Here is a 7889-nt window from a genome sequence, read left to right on the forward strand (position 1 = left end):
TTCCCCAAGCAGTAATTAATTTAAATCAGGGCTGAAAGCTGAGTGAAATGAGATTTCTCTGAACTGTGCCTTGATGCTCCAAACAGATGCCTGCTGTATTTGTATAATCATTTAAACAAAATGTCATAAAAAATCAAATTAAGATCAGATTGATTCCATCAGTGCCTAACATAGTCTGCTGGATAACACAGCATATCACAAACCCAGCACTGATGACTGTAAACAGTAGGGTCTAATACTGTAAGAACAGATCGTACCTCTGTCATTTAATAACATGGAGCTGTTCCACAAAGGTAGAAAGTAACAGGAATTTGAGAGTGTTGAATATGTTGAAATGCATTTATTTATTTTTAGCCAGTTTCTTAACCACACAGCTGCATGGAAATAACTAGTCTGAAGGAGGAGAGAGAGACTGACACTGCCTGTCATCTCATTCTCCACTGAAAGGCAGCCCACGACTTCTTGGGAGCTTCGGCGCAAGAGAATTGCTGCCACAGAAGAAGAGCTGTGCCTATCTGGGGATAGGCAGCTTCTGCCACAACAGGGCTGAGGAGAGGGGGAAGAGAAGCAAGCTGCTGTGACCTCTGTTTGCTGCTTCTGCCATGCTTAAGGGGTAAAAGAGGGAAGAGAGAGTGGAAGGTATTTCCACAGGGAGTTCACTGGCAACAAGCATCCCACTGCACCAACTGCAGCAGGGAACCCACCTGCTTAAGGCTCTTCCTTCCCCAGTATAGACAGATGACAAGAGGCCACTTTCTCTTCTAAAGGAGTCTTCTGCAGTAAGCAATTTACTTATGCCCCAATGCATTAGCATTTTTTGCTCCAAAAATATGTTTTTTTCCTTTTTTTTTCCAGAGAAGAATTCTATCTGTATTTCACTATTCTGTCATTCCTCTGCTGAAAACATATTCCACGACCTGCTATTAAATACAGCCTTTAAATAGATACTGGGAGAGAAGGATTGATTGTTTCACTGGCAGTAGGATGTTTTACATGAAATTGTTATTCTACCAGGAGGTTTAAGACTTGTCACTATGCAGCAAAGAACCCTTATGGGTCAAATAAAGACCATATGCATCATTAAAACATTGTTTTGTGAGTCTTGGATAATAGAGTGTTTCATATTTTATTTTGGGGTCATTATAGTTTATTTACTTAGCACTAGATCTAGGGTGTGGGTACTTTTGGATAGGCATTCATCTGGAGCAACAGCCTCATACTGAACATGACTGATGTTGTATAGAAAAATTTGAGTCAGTTCTAACGTAGAAATCGACCCCTTATTTGTACTGATTTTTTTGCACATCAGTTTAGTATAGGTGGGGCTTTTCTCATATCTGATTTGTGCTTGTGTACTTGCCTTTTGCAGCTGCATGCTCCTTGGGGCGGGAGGTGAGTTCACAGACATGCCTTGCACAGCTCAGGCTCATAAGCATCAGATGAAAACTGTCAAGAGGAATGGACTCTCTTCGATCCACGTTGTTGCAGAAGCTTATCTTTAAGACCTAGTCTAGTCCGTTTTGCCTACAGACTTGCCTGTAGAGTGACTGCTATGGTATGAAAAGGGAAACAAAATACGAAGAAAATGAATTGTCAGTAGGTAGAATTTGAACTTTTCTGGGGAAAGTGTGTTGCTTAAAGCAATCTTATTTATTTATTTATTTATATCAGTTCTACAATAGGTGCTAGTGTTTGTTAGGACAATAAACTTGTCACATTGGATTATGGCAGTAAAAGAGTGCAGATGCACACAGAGCCAAAACCAAACCTCAGAATGTTTTAATTCACTAGCTCAACAACTCATGTTGTTGGAAATATGTAGTGTGGGATATTAGGGCGGGGAATGGAGGCTTATGAGAGAGTGGAAGCTTCAGAAATCTGAACAAATACAGATATCATTTGTAGGTGAAGAAAAAACTCCTGCGTTCATTGCCAGATATTACATTTTGTTTATCCTTCCTTAAACTAACCAGAATCACATGTTAGTGTTCAAGTACTAAGTAACAACTGAGATGCTGTGGTTGTGCTGTAACTCTCCTCTGCTGCTTTTATCTTCTCTAAAAGTGGAGTGTGACTGCCAGGCGTGGAGCCTGTCTCTGCCCTGATCCAGCCCTTCTGTTTGGGATGACCAAAGCCGTCCTGCTATGGTCTCCACTCAGGAAAGTATCAGCATTTGGGCTGAAGGACATCTCAGCGTGGGACCAGTGAGTATATCTGAGTGGATATGTTGTAGGAGTTTTTCTCATGTTGGCGCAGTAGGACTCTTTGTTAGAAGGCTGTGAGCCCTTCTGTACAATATCTGACTCCTCTTTATATTGCAGATATCTATGTCAAGAGCAAAGAATGCACTTTACTGTGGATGGATCTGCAAGTTTTCCACTTCTTGTTGTACACTTACCTGTATACATTTTCTTGAATTACAGCAGAAAACTGCAGGTGCAGGTGTCCTTTTGGATGCCAGCTGGTGAGTAGGTAGCTCATACCTATAGACCCCAGCAATAAGGAAAAAAATATAGAGATTAACATATTATAGCAATGTTTTATTTGAGGTTCCATTAGTTGCATGAAAAGACACATATTTCATTGATTGTCTTTGGAGGGTCAATAGGTGCCAGTGATGGAGCACTGACACAGGCTGCTCAGAGGAGCTGTGGAGTCTCCTCCTTGGAGATCTTCTGAAGACATGTGGACACAGTCCTGGGCACTCTGTTCTGGGTGTCCCAACTTGAGTAGGGGCTGGGCCAGGTGGCTCCTAGAGGCTACTTCCAAACTCAACCATTCTGTGATTCTGTGAACAAATAAATGTGCAAAGCTGGCTGATAACCAGTCTGTAGCCAAGAAAGCAGTCGGCTACCACTAAACAAGTGAAGTCTGAGCTGATTCAGTGACCTGAAGCAGCCTTTAAAATATAGATGAAAAACTAGAGGCTCTGAAAGGTAAGTGAACAGAATGCATAGCTTCATCGAGACATACAGAGCATACAGCTCATTTTGTACTCCGTTGGAGTTGAGGGCAGCTTGCACAGTCACAGCTCCTATAAATTAGAGCAGCTGGTGGGAGACCATGTCTTATGCCAGTGTGCATAATGGCTGCCTCATCTCCTGCACTGGTTCTCACCCTGCACCTTCCAAAATGGTGTGACCTCATAGCCTTTGTGTTGGCCACGTGCCAGAGGCATTAAACTAACACCTTTCATGCTAGTCTTGCTCTCCTTGCCTTGTAGAAAGAGGCCGGTTTACATTATTCGTATCTTTAAAGCCCACAACCTATTCATCATAAATTAACGATATTTCCTTGTATTCCCCATGCACTTCCTCACTAGCTTTCTGGTGCAGGTCCCAAAGGCAATGATTTCATCCAGAGAGACCTTTTCAGATCAGATGGAAAAAGGGTTGCTTGGTTAGAAGAGGACTGCCCATCTCATCTTCTCCAAGCAAGAAGATTCATCTGAGACCTTAAAAAGTCCTGAAAAAACTGTTTAAAAAAAATCTTTTCTGCAAAATTTTCTTTGCTGGATTATCAGATACCAGTAAAAATGATTCAATGGGTACCATTTATTTGCATTCAGGTCTTCTATTATTCTAATAAACTGTGTATTATAAAAATTTCATCAAAATAAATATTACTGTGGCAGTCTCAAGTTTTCTGATTCTCAATTTTAGATCTCAGGCTCATATTTACTGAGTATGGTTTCTACCAGCAGCATATAGGAGGAGCTGCATTCCTTTAATGCTAGTTTTGCAAGCTTGTGAATCCTATGAGGCCACATGGGATTTGATCTGTAAATAGAAATCAAAATGGGTACAGAGAATGGCAAATTCACAGTGCGGCCACATTTTATCATCTTGCATTCCTGCTGAGGGAGAATGACACTATTATTTCAAACAAAAAAAGATTTTAGTGGTAGATGAAATGGGCGAGAAAGCTGCTGTGAAGCCCACAGCCAAAGGTAGGATAGATTTCCACTGTCCTGGGAAGCAGTTTTGTGCAATACTCTTTCAAAGTGCGTGTTTCTCTTATTCACAGTTAACACTTTTCAAGTGAAATTAAATGAGTAGCTGAAAATTAAGTTTTCCTGGTCTGAATCAATTTTCACAAACCATTAAATAATTATGCAAATACAGTGCCTTACAGTCTGAATAGCCTTCATTTCACCTTTTTTTAATACATTGCAGGCCTCAATCTACTCATTTCTATTCATGTGGGTCAGGGCAGGAAATGAAGAAATATATCGTATTTATGTATAAATATTTGGGGAAAAAAAGTACGTTGGCAAGTTATAATTAGTTTAACAGGGAAATTGAGTTAACATCCTTGTTTTGGGATACTGTGATCCAAGGAGTAAACTCATCACAAACAGTTTGTGTTTCATGTCTGTAGCTTGTCAGACTTACAGTTTGTCTTAATCAACATCTTGAACATTTCTTTTTATCTTTTAGAGATATTAACCAGTACTCTTCCTGAAGGTTTCCATTTTTTGAGGAATTAGACCAGGCTGGAGTAAAGATTTCAGGCGCACTTAGAGCTATGCAGTTTCAAGAGTAATGCTGAAATCATTAGAAATGGAGACTGGCACTCTCAACCTAGGTTGATTGAGCTATAATTTAGAGGCTATGGTACCTGACAAATGACTGATGGATAATTTCACTATGGCTGGTTGTAACAGATTGAAATAACAGAGCGCTTGGCTGTAGCAGCTGCAAAGTTTTGTGAACACCTTCCTAATTTATATATTTACAACTTTTCAAGACTATACTATACAAAAGCTTTGGGATTTCAGTACGCTCATTCCTAAATGGAAATTTCCAGTCAAGGAGTTACTGAAAAATTGATATTTTTTGGTTCCCCACTTCTTCAACTAACAATCTCTGACTGTGTGACTAAGGATTTTTTTTACTTTAATTATTTTGCCTTTTTTTGCCACTATTCACTGTGTAACTTAAAAAAAAATAAAAACTTTATTTTGATTAAATTCCTGCAGAGAAAATTGTGACCATCTCAGTGCCACAATCTAGTTTTCTCACTAAGACAGACCCAGAGAGGAATGTTACAGTCTGAATCATTGTCATCTTCTGCTTCTGCAACGCATTTTTCTTTTATAGGCTTTTATAGGCTTTCCAAACAGCTACTGAAACTAGTCCTTGTGTGCATGTCAGTGTTTCTGTGTGTATTACATCATGACATTCTAAAGCATCTCTGGGGGAGGACATTACACCCTTTAGCATGTGTCTGTGTGACTCTTCAAGGCACAGCCATAATTCTGATTGATTTACAACGTCCTGTATGCCTGTATTCATAATGACTGCTTCCTATAGTTGTTAAAGGAAAATTAAATTATTTTGCTGGATTTAAAACGCAAATGTGCAGTTACTCTTTCCAGAATCCAGAAATTTGGCCAGTCAGAAAAACAATAGGAGCTGGAATATGTGAGGGTAAGGGTGTCGCTAGGACTTTGAGATACGCACACTACCTGGGTACTTACGAGAAGACTATTTATGTGGAAGCCGTTAATACCAAGACATGGAAGGTTAGGGCTAATTTTAGAATTTGGTTACTCCTTTGGGTGAAGGAGAGTTATTCATACCTCTGTCTTGTTTCTTCACAGCATTGTGCTTACAGCTTCAGGGTGCTTATCTCTCAAGATTACACACAATCCAGAAGTTTTCAAGGCTTTGTTAAAAGAAACAATTCCTTACCAAGACCTTGCCTGGAGACTGACTCTACAGCTACAATCGCAGCATATATGGAACGCCAACATATAGACCAATATACATCATGCTAGCTTACCTCTCAGTTAAAGGTGCAAACATGAAACACCCATGTGAGACAAAAATGAAAATGTCAAATGATATGTGGTTTTACCTGCTCTTGAGTTTTATTACTACCTCCAGTTATTTGTTTTTGTAATATGTAGTGAGGCTTTTCAGATACTGAAACTGGTCAGTTTGAGAAAATCTATCCTTTCCTTCTCCTTTCAAGAAGAGATTGCTTCCACAATCCTTGATTCCCTTCTCAACTGTTTGTTACCAGTGAGTTACATCTTATCTTAATTAGATTACAAGTGATTTCAAACTGCAGCTATGATCTTACCCTGTGCTACGTACTGGGGCCCAAGCCAGAGTTGGACTGCTGAGGGCTCCTATAACACAAACAAATATAATTATTTTTTCTTTGTTCATAGGTGTCTTTTCTCTTTAGCTCTTACATAAACACAGTTTTGCGGATCTGAAACTGTAACTTGGCTGTCAGTGTGGGGAGCCAAGGGCTGACTGAACATCCCATGAGATGAACAAATCTCTACCTTATGTGGAGGAAGAGAAAACAGCAGGTTTAACTGGTTCAGAGGTACTTGGAGTAATAAAACAGCTCAGTATGGGCCACAGACTCTACTAGGGATGATCAAGAATTTTCAGAAGATGTTTATTGACAGAAAATGTGTGCGTGGGTAAATGAATAACTTGTTTAAATATCAGCTTTCTGTGAACAATTTCATCTTTTTCAACAAGCTTTTTCCATATCCTACCTCACCCCCTAATGCCTGAAAACTGAAATATTTCCACACTAAGCACTGCTGGAGCTGGGGCAGTGTTCCCAGCCAGCACTTTGGTCGCACCCACAGCACACTGCCATCTGAGTGGCCCACCTCCCCTCCAACCTGCAGAGCAGAGCAGGCCCAGCCTGGCTGGGAGGGCCTGGGTGCCCCACACTGACACAGGCCACCGCAGCACTTCTGGGTATAAGAACTGTCTGCAAATGTTTTCTTTTTCTGCTGAATGTGGTCCAAGGAGATGGAAGGAGGAGAGGGACCGCAGTTTCACTCTCTGAGCAGCACTAGCCTCTACTGGCCAGCAAAGCACCAGATTGGCACTTGCTGGGATGGCACGGGGCCCCAGGCAACAGCTGTAGCAGCCAACTCATCCACTGAGAAGAAGTGCAAAGCACACAGGACTCAGTCATAAATGCTAAATAGCATCCTTTTATTGACTTTCACCTATTAAAATCATTCTTTTAAATTTGAGCTATGTTACAAGGTTACAAAGGCTTGTGTTGTATCTTCCAACAGTCCTGTTGCCTTCTCTGCCTTTTCCCCATCTCTGAGTTGATTCCTGTGGAGATTATGGGCAGATACTTGTTAATTTTGGTCAAGAGTCTAGGCAGTACCTCACTCCACAAATAGTCCTGGTGTTTGCATAGGGTTTTTCACATAACAACGTCATTTAAAAGGTGATATACAACTCTGGTGTCTGAGCCTGGCACTCTGTCAGCAGTAGTGAGAGCAGCCTGTCTTAGCCATTACAGTGCAATATTATGAGATAGGCTGTTGACATTCAATGCTTGCACTGCTGGTTGCATTTCTTCATTACGAGTACAGTTAATGATACTGTTAGAAAAAAACCATGAAGTTTTGAGAATCTTGTTTGCTTGCTTGTTATACAGACTGAATTCTACATCTTTTAGTGCTTGAGTTATTGGTGGGTGCTCGTGAAAAGTGCTCTAAATCTGGGAAGTCTAAACTATCAAAATAAATGAACAGCTATCCAAGCGCTATTGAAAGAAATGTTCACTTTGTGCTAGAATAATTTCCTGAATCCACAGTTGCTGGACAAAGGTATTGGGTGTAGTTCTCTGGAGCAGAAGTTCACTGAGACGACATAGAGTTGGGTTTAGAACTTTGCAAGAGGTCAGACAAGGCGCAGTTTTCTTCTTGATAGCATAAATCTGGCTAGGGTAATCATGTAGATCTGTGAACTTGCAGTACATCACAGAGGGAAGAAAGAAAGAGGGAAGCAAGTGAAGAACTGTGTAATTCCATAGGACTGTTAGCTCATGCCCAGTGCCCTGTGGCCAAATCTGCACTGTGTCATCTGCTCCTGGTGTTAGTACCATAA

At 40.6% G+C, this 7889-nt stretch overlaps 1 long non-coding RNA gene across 1 annotated transcript; it reads right to left on the minus strand.

Annotated features, from left to right (window-relative positions):
• On the minus strand, positions 1367-6169 carry LOC110389461. The gene is made up of 3 exons (XR_002433239.1): positions 6091-6169; positions 2399-2483; positions 1367-1550 (listed from the first exon to the last, which is right to left on the minus strand). It is a non-coding gene; the product is annotated as an uncharacterized LOC110389461 (long non-coding RNA).

Source organism: Numida meleagris, chromosome Z (assembly GCF_002078875.1).
Source record: "Numida meleagris isolate 19003 breed g44 Domestic line chromosome Z, NumMel1.0, whole genome shotgun sequence".
NCBI classification, from domain to species: domain Eukaryota; kingdom Metazoa; phylum Chordata; class Aves; order Galliformes; family Numididae; genus Numida; species Numida meleagris.